Raw genomic sequence first — 27,303 nt, forward strand, 5'->3', positions numbered from 1 at the left:
CCAAGATGAGATGGAGTTCCTGGACATCTTTCTTGGCACTGCCTATCGATACATTGTTAAGATCAAGAAGAAATTTAAACAGAAGAAGTGAGACTTTGGACCTGTGAATCTGAAGTAAGGAAAAGGTTCCTCCAAATCACAAAACAAAGGACAAATCTAAGGCAGATTGACCCATGAAAACCCATCGAAGCCACAAGGAAAGAACAACTCCAAGAAGATAAAGAAAGACATAAGAAAATGGTGCGAGTCCCATAAGAGCCCCACTCACAACACAAGTGAGTGTCGAACCAAGTAGACATTGATGGCCGAGCTGAAGGCTTCAGAGTCAGATGCATTTTCCGACTTTGAGTCAGAACCTGATAAGGGGAATGAAAAATGGAAGTAGATTATTGATGTGGACCCTAGTGTCACCGTTGCCACCACCAAGATTCAGAATATTGAGCATGAAAATCCAGAGGAGGGGGAGAATCTCTTCCAGTCACAGATGTGGGTGAAGGGTTCTCCGCTATAGTTCATTGTTGAAAGTGGGAGCCAAAAGAACCTCATTTCAGTAGAGGTCGTGAAGGGGTTGGGCCTACCAACCACACCACACCTGCAGTCGTACACCATTGGGTGGCTTCACCAAGGACGAGATCTTTGTGTCAACCATCAATGTTGCTTTCCCTATAGCATTAAGCCCTTCACAAACGTGGTATTGTGTGATGTTTCTCCTCTTGAAGTTTGTAATGTATTATTAGGCCAACCATACTTGTGGAAGCATCATGCTATGTATGAGTCTAGGCCTTGAAATGTGATTATTACTTTGGGAAATAAGTTATACATGATACCAAAGGTAGCACCACCTACCGCCATCTCTTTGATCATTGCAAAGCAATGCAGTAAGATCATTTCCCAGACTAGGAAATTTGTTTCCCTTATGATTCACCCTCAGAGCAAGAAGAATATTGTGGCCACATCCACGACCTATAGACAGGGCTCCTCTGCATGACAACAAAAGATGGATACAGTCATGGAGGAGTGCATGGACATCTTCACCTCACTCACATGGGTACCTCTACACTGTTATGCCAAGCACTCCATCAATCTGACCCCATATGTGCTACTACCCAATGGATTGATCTACACACACTCTGTTCTAGAGAAGGATGAAATCAAGAGGTAGATTCTAGATTTGTTACAAAAAGGGCACATCAGGCCAAGTTCATCACCCTATGGGAGTCTAGCTATGTTGGTACAGACGAAGGACTGAACCTAGAGGATCTATATTGACTATCGGGTGCTAAATAAGATCATTGTCTGGAATAGGTATCCAATCCCACTGATTGATGACCTTCTGGACCAGCTCAAGGGGGTCAAATATTTCAACAAGATTGACTTGAAGTCCCGTTATCACCAGGTACCAATCCAACCCTTCGATGTGTGGAAGACTTCCTTCAAATTTCAAGGAGGGCCTTTTCAAATGGATGGTCATGCCTTTTGGGTTGATGGATGCCCTCGAAACCTTCATGACACTGATAAAAAACATCTTGCAACCCTTCACCAACTCATTTGTGGCAGTGTATTTGGACGAATCTTGATCTTCAGTTAGAGTTGGGAAGAGCACCTACACCATATTTGACCGGTCCTCCAAACCCTTTGACAACAAAAATTGTCTGTCAATTTGGAGAAATGAACTTTTGGTATGACCCAAGCTCAATATCTGGGGTACATCATTGATGATCAGGGTGTGCATGTGGACCCATCCAAGATACAAGATATTTATGATTGGCTAGCCCTAATCACTCTAATAGAGCACCGTAGCTTTTTGGGTCTCGCTAATTTCTACCGCAGGTTTGTGTTGGGTTTCTCTCATATCACTTGGCCTTTGAATCAAGTCACCAAGGGAAAAGTGAAAGAAAATTTCTTTCGCTTTGAATCCCAATAGAAGGCGTTTTTCGAGTTGAAGCATCATCTTTGCTTTGCACCAGTGCTCACATTACCAGAACTGCAACAACCATTTGAGATTGAGACAAATGCCTCCGACTATGCTATTGGTGTAGTTCTTACTCAACAAGGGCATTCATAGGTATATCACAGTAAGACACTTTTAGAAATAGTCAGAAAGTATGCCACCTATGACAAAGATATGTATTCCATTGTGCAGGCTTGCTGACAATGGAAGCATTACATTCTAGGGAATAAAATGATCATCCACGCTAATCACCAACCCCTGCAGTTCATACAGACACAAGAAAAGTTGCATAACAATCGCCATCAGAAATGGTCCACATACTTGCAAGAGTTCCATTTGAACATTAAGTACAAGAAAGGAAACACCAATAATGTTGTAGACTACCTCAACTATCTGATCATCATGGAACTGACCACTATGCTTGACTTTTGTGGACACGAGGCTTTGAAATGGCCACATCTTTACAAGAGTGATCCAGAATTCGGCAAGCAAGTTCCTGACTTTCACCTATGGGATGTGCTATTATGCCACCTTTGACACCTCTATGTTCCTTCAAGTGAGAGTGCCAAGATTCTTTTGGAGGAGCACTACAGTTGATTTGTTGGACATTTTGGGGTAGAAAAGACAGTGGCAGTGATACATAAGTATTTTTATTGTCCAAACCTTTGATAAAATGTTGGGAAGTACATCAAATCCTACACTGTTTGTGCCATCGCTAAACCTACAATAAAAAACAAGGCTTGTATACTCTTCTTCCTACTCCTAACCTTCCCTGGGAATACATCTCCTTGGATTACATGTCGGGCCTTCCTTCTACCAAGCATGACAACGATTGTGTTTTCGTGGTTGTCAACAAATTCTCTAAGATGGCCATTATGGCAACCTGCAAGAAGACTATCACAACAGAAGCCACTTCCAAACTCTTCTTTGAATGAGTATGGGTACACTTTGGATCCCAAAATCTATTATCTTAGATTGGGACAACAAGCTCCTAAATGCATTCTTGTCAAGCCTCTGGTCGTTGTTAGACATTAAGCTCACTAAGTGCACGACTTTCCACCCCCAAACTGATGGCCGGACAGAGGTCGTCAACATGATGATCGTGCATATCCTGCACATGTAAAAATCAAAGCATCCACGCACATGAGATGAAATCCTCTTCTATGTCCAATACAGCTACAACAAAGATCTCCACAACTCAACTAGCCACAAGCCCTTTTAGGTGGGACTAGGGTTCCAACCACTGTGTCCCATTGATGTTTCCATACCACTTGCAACTTCTTAGGAAGATTCAGCTCATGTCCAGTACGAAGTCGACAAAGCTAACAAATTCATTGAGTGCATTCAACACATCCTCCAGCAAGTCCATGACATATTGGACAGAGCAAATTCTAAGTACAAAGAGTGCCATGACCAACATTGGGTGCCATACAAGTTCCATGTGGGTGAAAAAGTTTGGTTACACTTGAAGAAGGAGCACCTCGTTGGGGCCAACCGCAAGCTTCACCTGCTCCGATATGGGCATTACACCATCATTAAGGATATAGGGGACAATTCTTTCAACCTCAACATTCCCCCATTCCTTAGCCTACACCCAGTATTCAATGTGGACCGACTGCGACCATACTTCCCCCCATTGCTAGACACATCACACATTGCTGAGAAACTGACACCAATAGAGCTCAACGCAAGCTGCATTGAATAGGCCACAAGTGATATGATCATAGACACGGATATCAAGAACACTCTCCAGCAGAGGATCTAGATATATCGAGTTGTCAATGCCAACCAACTCCTTCACCAAGGCAAGTGGCTCACTAGGGACCAGGTTCAATAGAAATTTCCTCACCTCATGGAGGCTCTGCACACAATGGGGAAAATTGCTTCCTAAGGGTGGAGGACTGATCCAGGTGCATATCGGTGGCCACCCACCTATTCCACCTGGACCTCTAGTTGAATTCATCAGTTTCCTTCATTATAGCATGATTTACTATTTTTAGTAGTTTTTCAGGTCCTGAACTTCTAGAGATGTGTTGACCCCCTAAATGGAATTTTTTTGAGGTCTGCAGTAAGACCATAGCCATAGGTAGGAGCCTACTACAAATCTTGTATTACTCAGATAGATATTTCTAACGAGGTATCATATGCACCAAACAAATATCATATGACCAAGTTACAACCCTGCGAACTTGACTGCCCAACTAACCCCAACGGGGCCCACAAAATCTTAGTGTTCCATCTCCTAGGGTTGGTTTTTGGTTGTTTAGGGTTTCCCTTTGTTGTTCAATAATAAAAAGGCCCTTGAGCCTCATTGTAACATAGTTCAGAGGCATGTAGCCACCACTTTTCTTCTCAGAGATAAGCTGTTGTCGCTCGGGCTAGTTTGTTTCCATTTTGTAAGCATATTTCAGTTCTTTGTTATTAATGAAATGAATATTTAATTTTGTTGCATCATTGTGTTTATGTTTATATCTGTATTTTGTTGCGTTGTTACATAAGTTTGGATCAGGAAGTATGGGGAACCTGATGGTGGGACAAACTGGAAAATACTCAATTGCAAATTGTGTGGGGCTAATATGATATGGGGTTTTCCCGATTGAAGTACCATATGGCCAGAATCCCTGTACATTATGTTAGGCTTTGTAATAAATCTAGTTAAGAGATTATCAGAGCTACATATGAAGCAAGTGAGGCAAAATACAGAAATAAAGAAGAGGCAACTACAAACAAGGTTGAGCGTGCAAGAAAATATTTAGGGCTATCTGCTTTCAAGATTGAGCTTGAAGGTAGTGTGAAGGGCTCCACAACTTCACCAACTAATGTTACTAGGATGCCATCAGTTTTTGTTCCACAAACTAGACGTGGAGCACAACCTTCAATAAAGTCAGTAATTAAAAAAAGGAGAAGCAAGAAAAAGACAAAGTTATGTGGAGGTGTCTTTACTGGAGTGACTTACCTCTCAACATCACCAAAAGTAATCAAATTTTCTATTTCTATTGTGGGCCCAGGGTACAAAAGTGCTACATATGAGGAGTTGCAGGGGCCAATACTTTAAGAAGAAAAGAAGGAGATCAACTCTATATTGGCGAAGTTGAAGCAATCATGGAAGGTCTTTGAATGCACAATGATGTTTGATGGCTGGATAGATACGAAGGGTAGGACCCTACTAAATTTCTTGGTACATTGTCATAAAGGTACCATATTTATTAAATTCATGGATGCATCAACACATATGTAGCATTGATATGTGAGTTGTTAGATGAGTTCATCTAGGATATTGGTGTACAGAATGTGGTGCAAGTCATAACAAATAATGCAACTAATTGTGTGGTTGTTGATAGGATGTTGATGGATAGGTACCACTCAATGTTCTACACTCCATGTGCAACATATTGTATCGATTTTATGCTTGAGATATGGGGAAACTCTCCTTCATTAAGGAGGTGATTGATAGGGCTAGGAGCATTCCCAAGTTCATATATAACCATGCTTTGTTCTCAGCCTCATGACGAGATTCACTAGAAATAGGGAGTTGCGACATCCTGCAATCACATGTTTTGCCACCAACTTCATTATTATTCATTCTTTGCTTCAATGTTAATTTAAGTTGAAGCAAATGTTTGTTTTTGATGAATCACATGATTGTAGATAGAGCCATTGCAAAATTGGTGCATGTTGACTCCTTTTGACAATGAGTAAAAGAAGTGTTCTCATTTAGTGAACCTGTAGTAAAGGTTATGAGATTGGTAGTTGGCGATAATTAGCCTGCAATGACTTATTTATATGAGGCCATGGTAAGGGCCAAAGAGACTATTCATGCTTATTATGCGGACAAGGGTTCCACTGGGTCTGATAGACAGATAATGTTATGGGATGTGATTGATAGTCGTTGGACCAGGGTGCTTCATCAACCCATTAGTGCATCATAGTTTTCCTCAATACCACACTTTCCTACAAATGCAACTTTGATTTTGATTGCGAGGCGATGGAAGGGATCCATACCTGTATTCATAGGATGGTACATGATCTCAAGCTTCAAAAAATTAATTGCGAGATAGAGATGTATCAAGATAGTATTGGAATATTTGGTTTTGATGATATTATTCGTGAAATGACCATCTTGATGCCACATAAGTGACAAGTCATGACTCATTAGAATTTCCTAGTTTAGAATTCTAAATTTTTTAAATTCAATTATTTTTTATATGAATGTTTAATTATGTTTTAACTTTTATTTATTTTGTTGTAGTTGTTTAGCGATGAAGCTATGGTGCAAAGGCACCAAATTTACGGAAATTGGACATCAAAATCCTCAGTACTTGTGGCGCTTTGAGATGTGAGTGCAATTGGAGCGTATTTGAGAAACTACACTCAAAGTAGTGCAACGAGTTATATTTTAAACTTCTACCAAGCAATTACACTTTTTGTAATTTATGACCCTTGAGTGTCAAGACTCATTATTTAATATATATATATGAATAATATACTATATATAAAGTATATTACTTAAAACAGTTATTCTCAATATAAAATTCACATATAATACATGTATATACATACCTAAATATTTTATTTCAAAAAATTTAAATTATTTTTAAATATCATTCTCACATACATATATTTAATTCAACTTTACATTACATTTATAACGAAGAAAATGAATCAAATTCCTTCACCATACAAAATTTTATATGTGAAAAACTTTCCATTTATTTTAATTTTTGAATAATTTAATTTATTTTAATTTTTAAATAATTTAATTAAATATAAGATGAGTATTAAAAAAATTATATATTCTCTCATAATAATGCAACTAATTCACCTAATAAAATATTTAAACACGTTTAGTTTCTTCTTGTCACTACTTCACTCTTTGAGGGGGTCTGGTCTAATAATAGTCTTTTTTATAGACATTGAATATAAGGCTTGAATTGCGAGTCAATCGGATTGTATGTAACTTGTTGTATAGAAACAACACCTTTAAAGTAATAAAGTCGTATTAAATGATTCGAGGGATATGATTTAAAAAGGACCATGATTCATTGGACATGAGCTGGAGAGCAATGCTCCTGGAAATGAGCATCAAAGTACCATGATCACCTCTCTTTATACAGTCAGAGTGTCGTTATAGTGGAGAATGAGTGGCGTATTAAATGATTCCAGCAAGAAAGAGCTTAGTCAAGCATGGATTATGATTATGATTCCTGGCAAATGAAGAGAAGAGGGTTGCAGAAGTACCATGATCACCTCTCTCTCTTTATACAGTCAGAGTGTCGTTATAGTGGAGAATGAGTGGCGTATTAAATGATTCCAGCAAGAAAGAGCTTAGTCAAGCAACGATTATGATTATGATTCCTGGCAAATGAAGAGAAGAGGGTTGCTATCATCAATCACATCGCTCGGTTGGGTGGAAATGGGCAAGAAAATAAGATTGTAAATTTCTTAAATTCAGTGTACTGAATCTGGTATTTTTGAATGAATAATAGGCGCATGCAATTCAAACCATATGCATTTTTTCCCGATTGGTTTGTATATATTTGTTTAAATTACAATCATAGTCATTTAGGTTGTGGAGGTGTTTTTTTTCCTGGGTGTTGTTTATTTAGGTGATAATTTTGTGGGAATGATAAAGTTTTTGTCTGAAAATTTTCAAAATATTTAATTGTTGCAGTGTTTAAATTTTGATGGTGGAAATTGATTCAATGTCATAAAAAAATTTCGAGACACTCAAAATCTTAAAGCTTGACAATTGTAACCTTAATTTCCAAAAATTTCAACTGAGATTTTATCAAAATCTTGTAAATATTTCTATTGTTTTCTAAACCTAAATTACAAACTACTAAACTATTTTTTTTAGTAATATTAAAAATATAAATTTGATTAATGAATTCTACTTAATATAGATCAAATTTATTTTAAATGTTAAATTTATTTGTTTATTCAAAAACAAATTTTAAATGATAAAAAATAATTTCCTTAAAGGATAAAAAAATATTTCCTTCTAGTAATGAGAGAACACCATTTGTTTGATAAATAAAAAATCACAGATAAATAAATAGTCCGAATTAACAGGGTTTGATTCTTAGTTTTGAGGCTACTGTCATTTAGTTGGCCCGGACTTGATGTATTGTTGCATTGGCATTTTATTGTTGTTTTGTTTTCTGGCATTTTATGCTCGGTGTGAATCGTGATGACAGTCTACAAAGGCTGGGCGAGAATTAAGTTAAATGTACGGGAGCTTTTCATGATATTTACCCAATTTACTCCCCGTTATATTTAGTGATGTCTTCGATTTTCAGTTTACATTAAAAATTTAGGAGTTGCATTTAAGATGTTTCTTTTATAAATTTCTGGGGGAGGGATAATATTTTAAAAATAGATTCTAGATATTGTTCAATGCAATATAATATGTAATATTTTGTTTCTATATGGTTGATTATGTAATTTGTAAGATATATTAATATTTTGTTTTGATAATACAAGTTAAGGGAACGTGGGTTAGATTAAGATAGTTTATTTTAAATGTTTTTTGAATTAATTTATTATTATACAGAAATATATAATTAAAAAAATTATGATCGTGAAATTTATATATAAAGATAAAAATATTTGATACTCATAAATTTTCATAAAAATAAAGTTATTGATTTAATGAGAAAGAAAAACTCAAAGAGAAAAAAAAAAAGTGTATGGATACTAAAAGTGAATGAAAAGAATATTGGGCATTAAAAAGGGCATGAGGAATTGTGGGAAAATTGGTATGCAACAGTATCTCTATAATATTTAGATTAAACCTTCACTTGTGGTTTATGAGCAGTGATTCATTAAAACCCTAGTAACAGACATAGACCATAGGCGATATCCAACATGTTTTTGAAAAGCCCAAAGGCTTTGAAGTCAAAAATAAGACGCGGATGGACCCCACACGCATCGGTCTAAAAGATAAGGCTTACATGGACCCCATGGGCATTCACAAGTGCTGTTTATCGGTTGTTTTTAGTTCGATTTTTTTTAAGTTTTTTTAGTGGGTTTTTTCGGTCAAATTTCTTTAAAATCTGGCAGCAATTTATTGAAATCACAATTTTTATGGGTAATCCCTGCACAATCAAAGTGTCCTAAGGGTTTTTCAGGGTGTTGAATCCAAATATGCAGTGAAAAAACCACACGAATCAAGGTTTCACTTCAAATTTGTCAACCGGATTCCCGCACCGGAAAGTCCAAAAAAATACACTAAAAACAACTCCATGTTTATCTCCCCAGTCCCACCTCAAACTTTGTCGTAATTTCTTATAATTATATAAATCTAAAACAATGTTGTTTAGATTTTCTTTTAATGTAGTAATTATATGTAATTTTAAAAGTATTTTAATGTAGTAATTGTATGTAATTTTAAAAGTATTTTGATGTAGTGATTATAGATAATTTTAAAACTTTTTTAACTTAATGGGAAAAATATTTTTGAGTTATAAATTGTTTTTTCATATCTAATAATTGAACTTTAATATAATATATTTTTATTATATAAATTAAAAAATAATAATATTATTATTTATTTTATTTGAATTTTAAAATAATATATTCTTATTATATAAATTAAAAAATAATATTATTATTATTTATCTTATTTAAATTTTAAAATAATATATTTTTATTATATAAATTGAAAAATAATAATATTATTATCTATTTCATTTTCAAAAAGATTGAAATGAAATTAAATGTATTTAAATGTGAGTAACAATTTATGTTGCTAAGCTGTAATGCAAACAATGAAACTTTGCCAATATATTGTATGTAGCTTTGGATGGGGTGTATTTTATATATTATTTCCAAAATAAAGTGTACCAGTATAATTTATCTTTATTAATGAATATTTAAATGATTTTTGTAATTGATAAAGAATGTTTGAGCTCTTGCATTAATTTGAGTATTAAAAAAATATTTTTTAATATTTTTATTAATTTATTAAATTAAATAATTTTTCTAAAATTTTAGAAATTTAAAATATTATATATACATAAATTTATAACTTTTTTATCAATACATTTTATAATATACCGATGGCACAGACTGTTTTGGATACTCTTACAAAAATCGTTTTTGGTTGGATAATGTTAAAAAATCTTTTTTGGTTTGAAGTGGTACGGGAGTAAAGTAATGGGAGAAAAATTGATCTAAATTATTTTTTTGAACAATGTAATAGGAGAATAGGAGAATAGGAGAATATTTGTGTTAGAAGAATTATAGTAATTATAATACATGTAATTATTATTTTTAAATTAATATGGTTAATATTTTATTTAATCAATCAAAATATTAAAATAATATTTGTATTTAACTTTAATGACAAACGTTATAAAAATATATTTATATTAAATACTAATATATGTATTAACTATTTTAATAATATTATTATAATTAAATAATTTTACTAGTTAAATCTAATTGTTTCATAGTAAATTATAGCCGTTTGTCTAGTCTAATCTAATATAGCCATTTTCAAGTTAAACCTAGCTGTTGGAAGATCTGTTATCCCTATTTAACATGTAACTATGATCTGATTCTTCAATTTGTCCTAACGATGAACCACACTAGTTGGGAGTCGCGAGGATGAACCACACTAGTTAGGGGTCGGGACGCATCAACTAAATTCTTCTGATGTGATTTTTCCGAAAATATTTCTATTATAGTAATTATAATATTAGTACTTGGGCATTAAGAATCATTCTAGTTCTTGCAATCAAAGATATTGTCTTTTATTTTTCCTCCAAGACTAATTACCCAATGAATTTTAAAACTAATTTTATTTTTCACTTAATGAAAACGTTCTTTTTAAAGATTCACAATAAAAATAATAAGCTACTCAAAACAATTCTGTTAAACAAAATAATAAAACAATTAAAACTAAAATAAAATATCAATCACTATTTTGATTAATTTTATTTCATTTATAATTACAATATATAGTTAAAATAAAAATACATCCAAATTAAAATCACAACATTTGAAATTACCTTAAAATTACTCTCAAAATAAATTTAATAAAAGCAATTTACAACATAGTCACAAATCTCACTAAATTGAAAATCATACTTTTGATTGGAATGGTTGAGAACACAATAGCTAGATTTACATTAAAGTTAGACCCAAAATAATAAAACAATAAGAACGCTCACAACACAAATATGCCAATAAATTTGCAATTTCAACCTATTTTAAATCTCATATATTTGCAATTTCAACCTATTTTAAATCTCGTAATTCCAGTGTATCTTTTGCTAGATAAAAAAATAGATAGACTAAAACACAAATATGCCAAAAAAATTGCAATTTCAACCTATTTTAAATCTCGTAATATTTGCAATTTCAACCTATTTTAAATCTCGTAATTCCAGTGTATCTTTTGCTAAATAAAAAAATAGATAGACTAAATTCACCCCAGAAGAAGTGAACTGGCCCACACTTGCAATCTCATATCCTCAAGATGAATTATTTGGTGATCATACTTCTATTTGTGTCTTCAACCCTCACAAATAAGTTTTTATTAGTGAATATGAATAATAGATAATAAATTAAAATTAAAATATATGAACCAACCAAGAATTAAAATGAATCATCAACAAATACCAATAACATTAAACAATCACAGTGCTAAAACTTCTTTCCTCTCCAAACATCTTAGTGGAATATAAAAAATTAATTGAAATTAAGGAAAATTGGTGATGAATGGGCTCTTATACCAGTTGCTATTCCGCAACTCAGAAGGCAATGTGCTTTTTCGAGAGGAGTGTTCAAATTTATTTTAACAACACGGGCATAGTCAACAATGTGTACTCGCTAAAGGTGGAGTACATGACTATGATAAAACAATTTTCCACGAACAAAGAAACGAGATTTCCCATCACTCTTCACAACAGTTCTAAAGACATCCACTTTGAACATTCCACATAAATTGGTCTTCTTGGAGTTACAGTAAACACAATCTCCGCACTGGCCAACGAACAAAGGAACCATATGATCTCAATTCTTTAGATCTGTTACATTTGTTCCCACTCTTTCCACTATTCTAAAATTCGTTACATGTTCTCAATTAACATTTGCTTTGTTTGTGATGAAAACAACACTGCATTGAAAGTCACTCACCCTATAGTCTCGTGGCCGAATATGCGTGAAGATAGTTTCTAACCTTTCATGCCATGTAGGAACACTGATAGGCTTAGCCTTGAAATAAGAGGAAGCTATGGAAAAATTCATAATGGGCTAGGGTTCAATGGGTTACAAAATAAAATTTCATAATGGGCTAGGGTTCAATGGGTTACAACATTGGAATAAATGACAACTATATAAACTTCGGTATGCACTCCGCATGGTTGCCACTATCATGAAAGGCTCCAAGTAATTGCAAACGTGCATGTACATATTACAAACAAAAACAACATTGTCTTTATTTCAATGGCCTTCATCATGGGCTCTTTAGCTTGGTTATGTTTTCACACACGCTGCATTTGAACGATCAATGTTGTAGGAGAGATTTTTGTTTATATCAATTACAAACTTACTCCTAAGCACTGCCTCCCTACTACCTTAGATGATTGCTTCACCACCCTCTCGTGGCTACACTCCAAAGTGAGCAAGAGAAACAACAATCGACCTAGCTAGAGTCCAATTCTCTTGGAGATTCGTCACACCTTATTACGTGGCTCTCGGGGTCGAATCTCTCAGAGCTCATGTAAGGGCAGGTACCCACATACGTATTGTAGGGATCCAATGTCTGAGACATAATTTTTCTCACCTCGAAGTCTGCGATTTTTACTTCTTTCTTCCTTTTTATCAACAAATAGGAGGGCTTTATGTCTCTATGCAGAATTTTGTGATGGTACAGATATGTCAAGCCCTCCAAGACTTGCTCTGCCACATTCAACAAGAACCTTTCAGACATCATCTTGGATTTCCTTTGCTCCAATGACCCTTCATCCATGTACTCCAAAGACAAGTTTCTTCTCCCTTCTCTTAAATCTAGTAGCATTTCACTATATATGGGGATTCTATCTTCTTCAGGATCATTTCCATCTATCAATTATATGTCACCTCACATTTTTGTTGTCATTGCCATGAATGACCTTCAGGGCTTAAAGGGAAAAAGTCCCTTTTTCCCCACTTCCATGGTCGAGAATCTGAATTTTCTTCAGGTCTCTGAGGTCTGACACATCTATGGAACCAGCTACACTTTGTGGAGGTAGAGGAAGATGATAAAGTTGAGTCTATTGGCGTGCAGGGATGGGGATATTCAGCTGTGTACCCAACAATTCATACATTCAATTAATGAATGAATGCTTATAGTTGGATTAAATTCATGAGACTCTAAAAATCACAAGATGAAATAGGAGGCGAAAGGGCCCAAAGCATAATCACCCCACCTAGAGTCTGAGCAGGAAGGTGCCAAAGAGGCTGAGATGAAAGGGCCCAAAGCAGAATCAAGGAATGTGCCCAAGAGGCCAAGGCGAAAGGGCCCAGAGCAGAATTGTCCCAGCTAGACCCCTACGAATTATAACTCCATATTTCGAACTTTGAACTATGTCTGATTTGACAACATCATCCCCATCTTCTTTTTACTTTTCCTTCCCCTTCACCTTCGAAGGCATGCTTCTTAGTGTTGAACAAGATGTCTTAGCCTCATCAAGAACCTCTGTTCATGAACGGTGTTTCTTTTCGCACATATTATTTCGAGACCTTCAATCTAATAATCCAAAGACCAGCGGCGACATATCTAGTTTGCAAAATAATCCATTCTCAAGCACTGTGGGAGCTGGGAGTTGCAAGTATCATCGCAGACAACTCTTCCAAGGCGTCAAGAGGAGATAAGAGGCATGGAGAGGAATGATGTCCAACCCCAAAACCAGAACTAAGCGGGAAAATTATAGAGGAAAGGCCGAGCGATCAAAGTTCATGTGTCAAATTTTAATTTGCTGAAGGAGGACGAAAATAACACTTTGCGATTGGTCGGGGTGAACAATGTCTGATCACCCAAGCCCGCAGAGAAAACACCTATCGATGTAATTAATAGTATTTATTAGTTTAATATTGACTAATATAAATTATAATTTTATATATATCTATATATAATTTAAAAAATTATAACTTTGAAAAATAAATATTTATTTTAATATTATTTAAAAACTATTTCTCAATTTCATCATAATTTGAATGTTTTACTGTAAATTTTACCTAATACAATGTCATGTCTCGTAGATAAACTATCTAGCTGATTTTCTACATTCGTAGAGACAATTACAATGTTCATGAGATGTTTTTTAGATAATTTTATAATGAATTCTCTTATTAAATTTAATAATATATTAGTAGATGTAACAAATGCATCAGATACCTGTCTCTCCTCATACATATTCTCCACTCGCTCACTCGCACAGCAACGTGGATGTACTACATTCAACAATCTCAAATCCAAGGGCATAACCTTCTTTTGAATTTACCAACGTGTATTGGGAGTAGTTGTGGCACCTTGAATCTAAGCCTCAGGGGCAATTCCTTTAATGCGGCTCAAAATGCCCAAAGGTGTGAGGCATTTATCCGACCTTGCATTGCTACAATGATCAAGCGCTAATTTGGAAGGAATCATTTTTTACTTCATAGGTAAGACCCTTGATCTAGATATCTTTCAAGTATTTTTGAGGTGGCATTCCTCTAGGAATCACCAATACTAATAAATTATGACAATTATAACTCTTCCACAAGAATTTGTTTTGATAATCCCCAAGTGTTTAAGAATCATTGTTCCTTGCAATTCTTTGATGCCTTCACTAATATGATATCTGGAAAAATATCCAAGTTGTGTACCTTGAAAAGCCTTGTTTCTATTCAGTTATTTGAGATGAAGTTGTCTACGTAAATACCCAATGAATTAGGATCCATGAGGTCTCAGATAAACATCTCTCTATACAATAACAATCTCATTGGTTCCTTGCCTCAAAATTTGGGCTAGTTATCTATGTTAGTTCATTGATGTGTCTAGAAACTAGCCTAGTGGTCCCCTTCCCCCTCAAACATGTAAGGTGTGTCATGATGTATTTTCTTTCTCTTCAAAACTTTTTCAGTGGGGGAATTCCCTAGTGATATGGGAATTGTTGGAGTTTGACCCGTTTCTGACTAAATAATAACAGTATGAGAAGCAAGGTGCCATTTCATATTTGGGGTTTGCTCCTTGCTACAATAGTCAATTTTGGTTTCACCCAATTTGATGGGTAGATTGCATGAGATATTTTTAGTGGCAAGAGTCTAGCAGAGTAGTTTGTGCAAAGTAACTAGTTTACTATCCATATTTATTTATTCATTATCAGTGTTTATTTATTTATTATTATTAATTTTTTTAAGAACATTTTCTCTTTTTATTTTAATAATTTTTATTGGTATTATTATTTCTTTATTCAATTTTAATATTTTATTTTTTATTTTATTTTTTTTAACCCTCTCCATTTAATTTATTTTTAATTTCTATTAGTATTATTATTTTGATTTATTTATTTATCTATTTTTTTTAATTACTAATTTGTAATCCTTGTTATTTTTTTCAAGTTGGATAAACAAACAGACAAACAAATAAATAAATAATATTAATAATAATAAGTAAATTAAATATAGGAATGAATAAATTAATTAATTAATTATTTAAACAATTTAAACATTTCCCTCACCTAGTCAAATATTTAATATATATATATATATATATATATATATATATATATATATATATATATATATATAGATAGATATAAACAATATAATTTTCCCTCTCTAGTTAAATATAGTTGTTTTCTTCTAGCTGTTAGGATGGCCTATCATCTTATTTAGCCTTCTTCTGAGATTTGTCTCTTCATATTGTTTTAAAGATGAACGACACTGGCTGGTTCGAAATGCGTCGACCAAATATTTTCAATATGATTTTTTTCAAAAATCTTCTTAAATTAACAATTTACTATCGCTGGAAATTGGAGAGGCATCAAAGCTAATGAAGAGAGATGCAAGCAACCATTTGTTATAATGGAAAATGCTAGCTAATACCAGTAAATTTTAATCGTTACAATTTTACATGATGAAAGTTGATCCTGCTAATCCAGATTTAAATAGGAATGCAACAAATTACAAATATAATCATAAATACAGAGATGCAGCAGAAATAACACTTCATTTCATTAGTATCAAATACTGAAATATGCTTACAAATAGAATGGAAATAAGACTAGCTTGGGTGATGGTAGCCTATCTCTGAGAAGAGATGTGGTGGCTCCATGCCTCTGAACTGAGTTGCAATGTGGCTCAAGGGCCTTTTTATTATTAAACAATAAGAGAAAACCCTAAACAACCAAAACTATAACTCGAGGAGATGTAACATCAAGAGTTTATGGGCTCTGTTGGGGTTAGTTGGGCAACCAACTTCCCAGGGCTGTAACTTGGTCATATTATCTCCATTTGGCGCATATGATACCTCGTTGGAAAGATCTCTTTGAGGACTACAGCTGTTGACATGATTTCTATAGAAATCTTCGACAAAAAAAAAAAAAAAAAAAAAAAAAAAAAAAAAAAAAAAAAAAAAAAAAACCGTCGTTTAGGGCCTCAAAAGAAAAAAAAAATGGTGAGGATCCAAGTGGAATAGGCGGGTGGCCACCAATATCCACCTGGATCTGTCCTCCCCCCTTAGAAAGAAATGGTCTCCATTGTGTTGAGTTCCTCCATGAGATGAGGAAACTTTTGCTGAACTTGTTCTTTGGTGACCCATTTGCCTTGGTGCAGGAGTTGGTCGGCTTTGACAAGTTGATACAACTAGATCTTCTGTTGGTGAGTGTTCTTGATCTTTGTGTCCATGATCAGATCAGTTTCAACTTGTTCCATGCAGTCTGGATTTAAATTTGTTGGTGTGATCTGTTCTGCAATGTAGAATGTGTCTAGTAATGGTGGAAATTATGGTTGAAGGCGATCCACATTGAACATTGGGTGCATGCCAAGGAATTGGGGAATGTTGAGCTCAAAAGCATTATCTCCCACAACCTTGGTAATGGTGTATGGCCCATATCGAAGCCGACGAATATTGTGGTGGGGCCTAGTGAGGCGCTCCTTCTGCAAATGTAGCCAAACTTTGTTGCCCACCTAGAACTTGTGTGGCACTTGATGTTGATCATGTTATTGCTTGTACTTAGCATTGGCTTTGTCCAATATGTCATGGACCTATTGGCAGATGTGTTTAATGTGCTCAATGAAGTTATTTTCCTTGTCCGCTTCGGAATGGACATTAGCCGAATCTGCCTGAGACTCTACAAAGTGTATGGCCACATCAATGGGACATAGTGGCTGGAATCCCAAGCCCATCTGAAAAGGGTTGTGGCTAGTCAAGTTGTGGAGAGCCCCATTATAGCTGTGATGGACATAAGGGGGGTTCTCATCCCATGTGCATGGATGCTTTGAGTTGTACATGTGCAGAATGTGTATGATCATCCTTTTGACGACCTCTATCTGGCCATTAGTTTGGGGATGGAAAGTTATGGACTTAGTGAGCTTGGTGTCCAAAATCGACCAGAGACTCGACCAAAATGTACTAAGAAACCTGATGTCCGGCTCTGAGATGATAGACTGTGGGATCCCAAAGTGTACCCACACTTGTTTAAATAAGAGTTTAGTAATGGCTTCTACTATGATATTCTTCTTTAAGCTACCATAACGTTCATCTTCGAGAATTTGTTGATGACCAAAAAAACACAGTCGTTTCCATGCTTAGTAGAAGGAAGGCCCAACTTGTAATCCATGGAGATGGATTCCCAAGGTTGACTAGGGGTAGGAAGTGAAGTATAGAGGCCTTGCTTCTTGATGGTCGATTTGGAAATGGCGCAGGATCTGATGTAATTCCCGACATCTTTTCGAAGATTCGGCCAACAGAACTACTTCTGCAATACTGCAACCTTTTTCTTAACCCAGAAATACCCAATCGCTCGGCTCTAGTGAACTTCCCAAATCATCTTGGCACACTTGCTTGAAGGAACACAAAGGTTTCCTAGGTGGCATAACAGAGCATCTTGGAGGTGAAAATCTAGAACTTGCTGACCCTCCAAGAATGTATCGTATGTATGGCCGAATTCTAGGCCGCTTTTGTAGAGAAGTGGTCAATCAGAAGTCTCGTGCCCACAAGAGTTGAGCACGGTGGGTAACACCATGATCGATGTTCGGCTAAGGCAATCTATAACATTATTGGTGCTGCCTTTCTTGTACTTGATATTCAAATGGTGTTGTTGCAGGTATGTGGACCACTTCTGATGGCTATCATTCTGCAACTTCCCTTGTATCTGTATGAACTGCAGGGGTTGGTGGTATGTGTGGATGACTATTTCCTACCCCAAAATGTAATGCTTCCACTGTCGGTGGGCCTCCATAATGGAATACATCTCTTTGTCATAAGTGGGATACTTCCGTACTGTGTCTAAAAGTGTCTCACTATGATATGCCACTAGATGCCCCTATTGAGTAAGAACTACTCCAATAGCATAATCAGAGGCATATGTCTCGATCTCAAATGGTTGTTACAAGTCTAGTAATGTGAGCACTGGTGCAGAGAAGAGGTGATGTTTCAACTCTATGAATGCCTTCTGTTGAGATTCATACCAAAAGAATTTTGATTTCTCTCCTCCCTTGGTGACTTGACTCAAGGGCCAAGTGATATGAGAGAACCCCAACACGAACCTGCGGTAGAAATTGGTAAGACCCAGAAAGTTGTGGAGCTTTGTCAGAGTGGATGGGGCTGGCTAATCCTGAATGAATTGGATCTTGGCTGGATCCACATGCACCCCCATTAATCAATAATGTATCCTAGACACTGAACCTAGGTCATGCCAAAAGTTCATTTCTCCAAACTAGCACAAAACTTGTGTTGCCGCAATGTTTGGAGAACCTGTCGGATGTGGTGGAGGTGCTCTTCCCAATTCTGGCTGAAGATTAGGATGTCATCCAAGTATACCACTGCATATGAGTTGGTGAATCCCCACAAGATATCATCCATTAGCCTCATGAAGGTTGCAGGAGCATTCGTCAACCCAAAAGGAATAACCAACCTTTCTAAAAGGCCCGTCTTGGCTTTGATGACAGTCTTCCACACATCAGAGGGTTTGATTGGTACATGGTGATATCTGAACTTCAAGTCGAGCTTGCTGAAATATTTCCCCCATTGAGTTGGTTCAGAAAATCATCAATCTATGGGATTGGGTTCCTATTCCGGATAGTGATCTTGTTTAGCGCATTATAGTCAATATAGAGTTTTCAAGTCCCATACTTCTTCTGTACCAACATGATTGTGCTCCCACAATGTGATGAAATCGACCAGATGTGACCTTCTGTACTAGCTCCTTAATTCGCCACTTGATTTCATCATTCTCTAGAATGGAGCACTGATATATTGGTCCATTGGGAAATGACACCCTAGGGTTAGATCGATTGAGTGCTTGACCTAGCAGTGCAGAGGCACCCCTGCGGGAGAGGTGAAGATGTCCTCGTACTCCTCCACGACCTTGTCCATCTGTTGTTGTCGTGTGGAGGGGCCCTGTCTAGAGGTCGTGCCCACCATCTTCTTCTTTCCCTGAGGGTGTATCATCAGGCAAACAAATTTCTCGGTTTTGGAAATGAGCTTACTGCATTGTTTTGTAGTAACTAGAGAGATGGCAGTAGGCAGTGCTACCTCTGGTATCCTGTACAACTTATTTCCCAAGGTAACAATGATAGCGTGATGCCTTGAATCATATACACCATGTCGCTTCCACAAGTATGGTTGGCCTAATAATAAATCACAAGCATAGAGGGGAGAAACGTCACATAATACCTCATCCATGAAGGGCTTGATGCTGTATGGAAGGCGACACTGTTGGCTCACGCGAAGATCCCGTCCTTGGTGAAGCCACCCGATGGTGTACGGTTGTGGGTGTGTTGTGGTCGGTAAGCCTAGACACTTCATGACCTCTATTGCAATGAGGTTCTTTTGGCTCCCGCTGTCGACAATGAACTATAGCGGGGAACCCTTTACCTACATCTAGGAGTGGAAGAGACGCTCCTCTTCCTCTGGATCTTCAGGTTCCTCCTTTTGGATCTTCGTGGTGGCAATAGTGGTGTTGGGCTCTGCATCGATAATCTACTTCCCTTCGTCATTCCCCTTGTTGGGTTCTGACTCAGAGTCAGAACATGCATCTGATTCTGAAGCATTTAGCTCGGCCACAAGTGACTGCTTGGCCCAACACTCACTTATGTTGTGAATGGAGCTCTTATGGAACTCACACCACTTTCCCGTGTCCTTCTTTGGCTTGACAGTGTTGTCCTTTTCTTGTGGCTTTGGCGCATTGTCCTGGGCCATCCCGCCTTGACTTTGTCTTTTGTTCCACGATTTTGGGGCACCTTTCCTTTGCTTTAGATTTGTAGATCCAAAGTCTCGCTTCTTCTGTTTAAACTTTTGCTCGATCTTGATGACGTATCAGTATGCTGTGTCGAGCTAGGAGATGTCAAGGAACTCCATCTCATCCTAGATGTATCTATGTAGGAAATCATGGTACTTTAGTACCAAATGTTTTTTAGAATCCTTGATACCCAACTTCGTGAGAAGGTTATGAAAAACATTGGTATTCGACACATCTTGGTCCCTTCCCTGCTGTAATGTGGTCCACTTTATGTATTTGTCCTCATAGCTCCTGACATGGTAGTACTGCTCCTTGATGGCATCCTGGAATGAATTCCAAGCTAGAGCGGCTAAAAACAATGAGGTCGTACTTTCATCCTTCTCCTCACAGTAGGTTTCCCACTAGTCCTTGACATGGGGGGCGTCTTTGAGAAGAGAAAAAGTAATCTTTTCCCGACTAGAAAAATCATGAGTAAAAAAATATCCTTCTAGTAGATTTAACCATTTATCTATGGTGTCTACATCTATTTGGCACTCAAATATGGAAATGTCAAAGTTTACTTGTACCTTAAAAGGTGTAGAGCCTCCAGAGTTGCTGACGGATGTGGATGCGCCACCGATGGGCAACCGTTGAAGGATCTGTGAAAAGTTATCCATCATCGCATTCCTTTGTTTCTCGAGGGCCTCCTTGAGCAATATTTTGATAGGATCTCCTACTCCCTCGTCTTTCTTTTCTTCCCCTATGGGAAGTTGTTGGTATTTGCAAGGCGAATGTTGCAAAGGCTCAACCAGATCAAGCCCTAACTCCTTATATCCCGAACTCGTAGGGGACATGCAAAGAAAAATAGAGAAAGAGAAGATCGCTCTGATACCACTAATCTAGATTTAAACAGAAATGCAACAAATTATAGATATAACCTTAAGTATAGAGATGCAACAGAAATAACACTTTATTTCATTAATATCAAATACTGAAATATGCTTACAAACATAATGGAAATAAGACTAGCTCGGGTGATGGTAGTTTACCTCTGAGAAGAGATGTGACGGCTACATGCCTTTGAACTGAGTTACAATGAGGCTCAAGGGCCTTTTTATTATTGAACAATAAGAGAAAACCCTAAACAACTAAAACCCTAACCTAAGGAGATGTAACACCAAGAGTTTATGGGCCGTGTTGGGGTTAGTTGGGTAGCCAACTTCTCGGGTTGTAACTTGGTCATATTATCTCTGTTTGATGGGTATGATACCTCGTTGGAAAGATATCTTCGAGGAATACAACTGATAATTTGATTTATTTAGAAATCATTGTCGTTTAGGGCCTCAAAATGACTCTAGAAGTTTAGGACCTGAAAAACTATCAAAAATAGCAAATTGTGCTACAATTAAGGAAACTAAAAAAAACTAAATGAACAATGGTGAGGGTCTAAGTGGAATAGGCAGGTGGCCACCAATATCCACCTTGATCACCCGCGCATTACATCGGCCATGGACATGTCTCAATGAACATTCTCATTTCATTTATATGTGGGGAAATGTTGATTCTATTTTGTTCTCAATCAAAGATTGAACACTCTCATTTAATTTTATTGTGGGGAAATGTTGATTGTATTGTGTTAAGAATCTCAATCAAAGATTGAATATTGTCACTTTTTTACCATTCCATTAGTTTCTAACCCTTTACAAATGGATTCGTTCATATATTAAATGTATAAGATGTTCCTTTTCATGATTAGAAAATCGCATATTAAGCATTGAATAAAATGAAAAATAACTTGAATAATCTATATGAATAACCATAACAATGTTGTTCAAAGTTTTACCTCACAGGATAACATGTCTCTAGATAACAGAACCTGGGTGGAAGAGGAATTAAACCCATTAGTTACCACTCAAGCTATTGTCCTTTGACTATAATGTTGCAAATTTTAAATAAACAATATAAGTGTTCAATTATTCTTATATAAAATAAAATTAAACTTTTATTCAATGGAGAGAAAAGACATTACTAAGTTTGAGATGAATAAACTAAGTAAGCGAGAGGAAGTATTTGAAGCCTCATCTCTATTAATTATTTGAAGAGGATATTAGGGTAACTATAGCAAGGAACAAGTGGAGATGAGGAGTCGACATGAGGGGAATTTAAAGAAGAGAGGGTAGGAGAAGAGGAGGAAGGGATGTTTGGTTGGAATTTGATGTTGAGGTCTCTGGCTAGATGTCTGAGCGAGGAGAAGGAGTGGCTATGGTGGGTTGAGAGCTCAACTATCCAGCCATAGTTCTTCAACCTCTCTTGGGCTATCTCCTTAAGCTGGTGGACGAGGAGGTTCTAGAGAGCCCAGAGCACCGGACAACCTCTGTGAGTCTCCACCTCCTCCATAGCAAGGATATCTCTTCTAATGGACTGCCATAATCGAGCATCGAAAGAAATGGTGGCATTTTCAAAGGTGGTGGGGATATGCTCGTGAAATCTACCTCTGCTAGGGCATCAGCATCCCCCTATCACGATTCATTGTTTGATGGCATCAGAGCAGGGTCATAGCGTAAGAGCTGGAGGGAGCACTGGAGGGAATGAGAGAGGGAGAATGGAGCCTGGAGAAGGGAATGTCCATGGCATTAGTCAATTTATTAGAGGGGCATGGGGGAAGAGGACCCTAATATGGAGATAGAAGGAACCAAAAAGGTGGAGTAAAGGCCACGACTGCCACTTGTGAGGGACGCGAGCCAAGTGGAGGATGCTGACAATAGGACTTGGGAGATGTGCCAGTGGTCTCTCGAGCACTTGGATTGATCTAAACATAAACAAGAATGCAAAAAAATAAAAATATAACCAAAAATATGGGGGTGCAGTAGAAATAACACTTCATTTCATTAATCTCAAAGAGCTTAAATGTGTTTACATACATAATGGAAATAAAAAGCTTGGGTGGTGGTAGTTTATCTCTGAGAAAATGTGGTGGTTACATGCCTTTGAACTGTGTTATAATGAGGCTCAAGGACCTTTTTATTATTGAACAACAAGGGAAAACCCTAAACAACCAAAACCCTAACCCTAGGAGATGGAACACCAATACTTTGTGGGCACCGTTGGGGTTAGTTGGGCAGCCAACTTCCTAGGGCTGTAACTTGGTCATATTATCTCCATTTGGCGCATATGATACCTCATTGGAAAGATCTCTCCAAGAACTAAAAAAATTGTAGTAGGAACATGCCTATGGAAATGGACATACTATGGACCTAAAAAACATTGTTTAGGGGGTCAAAACTACTAAAAAGAGTAAATGCAACTATAAACAAGGAAACTGATGGAACCGATCAGAGGTCTAAGTGCAATAGGTGGGTGGCCACCAATATCCACATGTATCAGTCCTCCCTCCTTAGGAAGAAATGGTCCCCATTGAGTGCAGAGCCTCCATGAGGTGAGGAAATTTCTGTTGAACCTAGTCCTTGGTGAACCACTTGACCTGGTGAAGGAGTTGCCCTGCTTTGACAAATCGACATAGTTGGATCCTCTATTGGCGAGTCTTCTTGATCTGCATGTCCATGATATGATATATTGTACCTTGTTCCATGTAGTTTGGGTTTAACTCTGTTGGTATGAGTTTTTTTGCAATGTTGGATGTGTCCAACAATGGTGGAAAGTAAGGTTCAAGGTGGTTCACATTGAACACTAGGTGTAGGCCAAGGAATGGTGGAATGTTGAGCTTCAAGGAATTTTCCCCTACAGCCTTGGTGATGGTGTATGAACCGCATCAGAGTGAGCGAAGCTTGCAGTGGGGCTTAGCAAGGTTCTCCTTCTGCAAATGTAGCCAAACTTTGTCGCCGACCTAGAACTTGTGTGGCACTCGATGTTGATCATGTTGTTGCTCGAATCCAAACCCCACTTGAAAGGGGCTTTGGCCAGTTGAGATATGGAGAGCTATGTTGTATCTATGTTGGACATAGGGGAGGCTTTCATCCCATGTGTGTGGATTCTTCGAGTTGTACATGTGAAGAATGTGTATGATCATCCTGTTAAAGACCTTTGTTTGGCCATCAGTTTTGGGGGTGGAAATCCGTGGACTTAGTGAGCTTGGTATCTAGCATTGACCAGAGACTTGACCAAAATGTATTTAAGAACCTGTTGTCCCAATTTAAGATAATGGACGGTGGGATCCCAAAGTGTACCCACACTTTTTCAAAGAAGAGCTTAATAATGGCTTCTCCTGTGATACCCTTGTTGCCGGTTTCCAGAAAGGCCATCTTAGAGAATCTGTCGACAACCACGAAAACACAGTCGTTTCCATGCTTAGTAGAAGGAAGGCCCGACATGTAATCCATGGAGATGGATTCCCAATGTCGACTAGGAGTAGGTAGAGAAGTATATAGGCCTTGTTTCTTGATGGTTGGTTTGGCAATGACGTGGGCAGTGGAGGATCTGATGTACTTCCCAACATCTTGTTGAAAGTTTGGCCAATAAAAATACTTTTGTAGCATTGTTACTATTTTCTCTACTCCGAAATGTCCAGCGACCCGACTGTAGTGTGCCTCCCAAATCATATTAGTACGCTCGCTTGAAGGAACACAAAGGTGTCCAAGGTGGCATAACAGTGCATCCTAGAGGTGAAATTTTGGAACTTTATTGCCTTCCAGGAGCGTCTCGTATGTGTTGTTGAAATTTAGATCACTTTGGTAAAGATGTGGCCACCTCGAAGTCTCGTGACCATTAGATTTGAGCACAGTGGTCAGCGCCATCACTGACAGTTGACTAAGGCATCCTGCAATATTACTGGTGCTATCCTTCTTGTACTTAATGTTCAAATGGAACTATTGTAGGTATGTGGATCAATTCTGATGGCAATCGTTTTGCAACTTCCCTTATGTCTGTATGAACTGCACGAGTCGGTGGTATGTGTGGATGATTTTTTCCTTTATCAAACTGTAATGCTTCCATTGTTGATAGGCTAGTACAATGGAATACATATATTTTCATAAGTGGGATACTTTCAGAATGTGTCTGAAAGTGTCTCACTATGATATGCCATTGGATGCTTTTGCTGAGTAAGAATTGCCCCAATAGCATAGTCAGAGGCATCTATCTCAATATCAAATAGTTGTTGCAAATCTGGTAGTGTGATGCGATGCTTCAACTCAAAAAATACATTCTGTTGGGATTCAGACCAAAATTAATTTTATTTCACTTTGCCCTTGGTGACTTGACTTAAAGGCCAAGTGATATGAGAGAACCCCAACACAAACCTATGGTAGAAATTTGGAAGACCCAGAAAGTTGCAGAGCTCTATTAGAGTGGTTGGGGTTGATCAATCTCGAATGAATCGTATCTTGGCTAGGTCCACATGCACACCCCTCCCATCAATGATGTACCCTAGATATTGAACCTGGGTCAACCCAAAAGTTCATTTCTCCAAATTGGCACACAAGTTGTGTTTTCACAAGGTTTGGAGGACTTGTTGAATATGGTGGATGTGCTCTTCCCAACATTGGTTGAAGATCAGGATGTCATCCAAATACACCACCACAAATGGTTTGGTGAATGGTCACAAGATGTTGTCCATCAGCCTCATGAAGGCTGTGGGGGCATTTGTTAACCCAAAAGGCATGACCAACCATTCAAAAATTCCCTCCTTGGATGTGAAGGAAGTCTTCCACACATTGAAGGTCCCCTTGAGTTGGTTCAGAGGGTCATCAATCCATGGATTGGATACCTATTCCAAACAATGATCTTGTTCAACGCCTGATAGTCAATACAGAGTCTCCAGGTCATGTCCTTATTTTATACCAACACAATCGGGCTCCCACATGGTGATGAACTTGGCCTGATGTGCCCTTTCTACAACAACTCCTAAATTTTCCTCTCGATTTCATTGTGCTCCATAATAGAGCATCTATAGATCGGTCCATTGAGTAGCAACGTGCTTGGGGTCATATCGATGGAGTGCTTAACCTGTACAATGTAAAGGTACTCCTGTGGGTGAGGTGAAGATGTCCCTGTACCCCTGTGGGTGAGGTGAAGATGCCATTGTGGAGATCAAAACAGAAAATAAGGTAGTAATGGTAGAAAACAAAAGAGTCTGCAAAGAGACGATTCACTGTTTTAAAAACGCACAGAAATTGTAGAAGATTGGGTACTAAAAGGGCACGAGGAATTTTGGGAAAATTGGTGTGCAACTGTATCCCTGTAATATCTATATTAAACCTTCAGCTGTTGTAACCGACATCGACCATAGAATATGGCCATATCCAACGCATTTTTGAGGTCAAAGATACGATGTTGATGGACCCCCCACACATTGGTCTAAACGATAAGATGCACACGGACCCCACACACATTGATAAAAAAGACAAGACGCACATAGACCCCACACGCATTCATAAGTGATGTTTATCTCCCGAGTCCCACCTCAAGCTTTGTCGTAATATCCCATTATTATATAAATATTTGAAATCTAAAAAATGTTGTTTAGATTTTTTTTTTTTTTAATGTAGTAATTATATGTAATTTTAAAAGTATTTTAATGTAGTAAATGTATGTAATTTTAAAAGTATTTTAATTTATTAATTACGGGTAATTTTAAAACTATTTTAGCTTAATATTTTAGGGGATAATTATTTTTGAGTTATAAATTTTTGTTTTATATTTAATTTTTGAAATTTAAAATAATATATTCTTATTATATAAATTAAAAAATAATAATAGACATTGGGATGGGGAAGAATGACAGACGGAGTGTTCTGCATTCGAGGAGGGGCTGAGCTAATATGCACCTCTAGATGTATTTAAATGTGAGTAACTATGTTATAAATATTTGGTAAATTTATGCTGCTAAGTTGTAAAGCAAATAATGAAACTTTTCCAATATATATTGTATATGGATTTGGATGCGGTATATTTTATATATATGCTTTTCAAAATAAAGTGTAC

The 27,303-nt window shown here is 37.0% G+C and overlaps 1 pseudogene; it reads right to left on the reverse strand.

Annotated features, from left to right (window-relative positions):
* LOC149201268 (mitogen-activated protein kinase kinase 9-like) overlaps positions 1-27,303 on the reverse strand; it is a 65,764-nt pseudogene that overhangs the window by 4,469 nt on the left and 33,992 nt on the right.

The sequence above is a fragment of the Pinus tabuliformis genome, chromosome 2_1 (assembly GCF_031772625.1).
Source record: "Pinus tabuliformis cultivar Carrire ecotype Pingquan chromosome 2_1, CPIR1, whole genome shotgun sequence".
NCBI classification, from domain to species: domain Eukaryota; kingdom Viridiplantae; phylum Streptophyta; class Pinopsida; order Pinales; family Pinaceae; genus Pinus; species Pinus tabuliformis.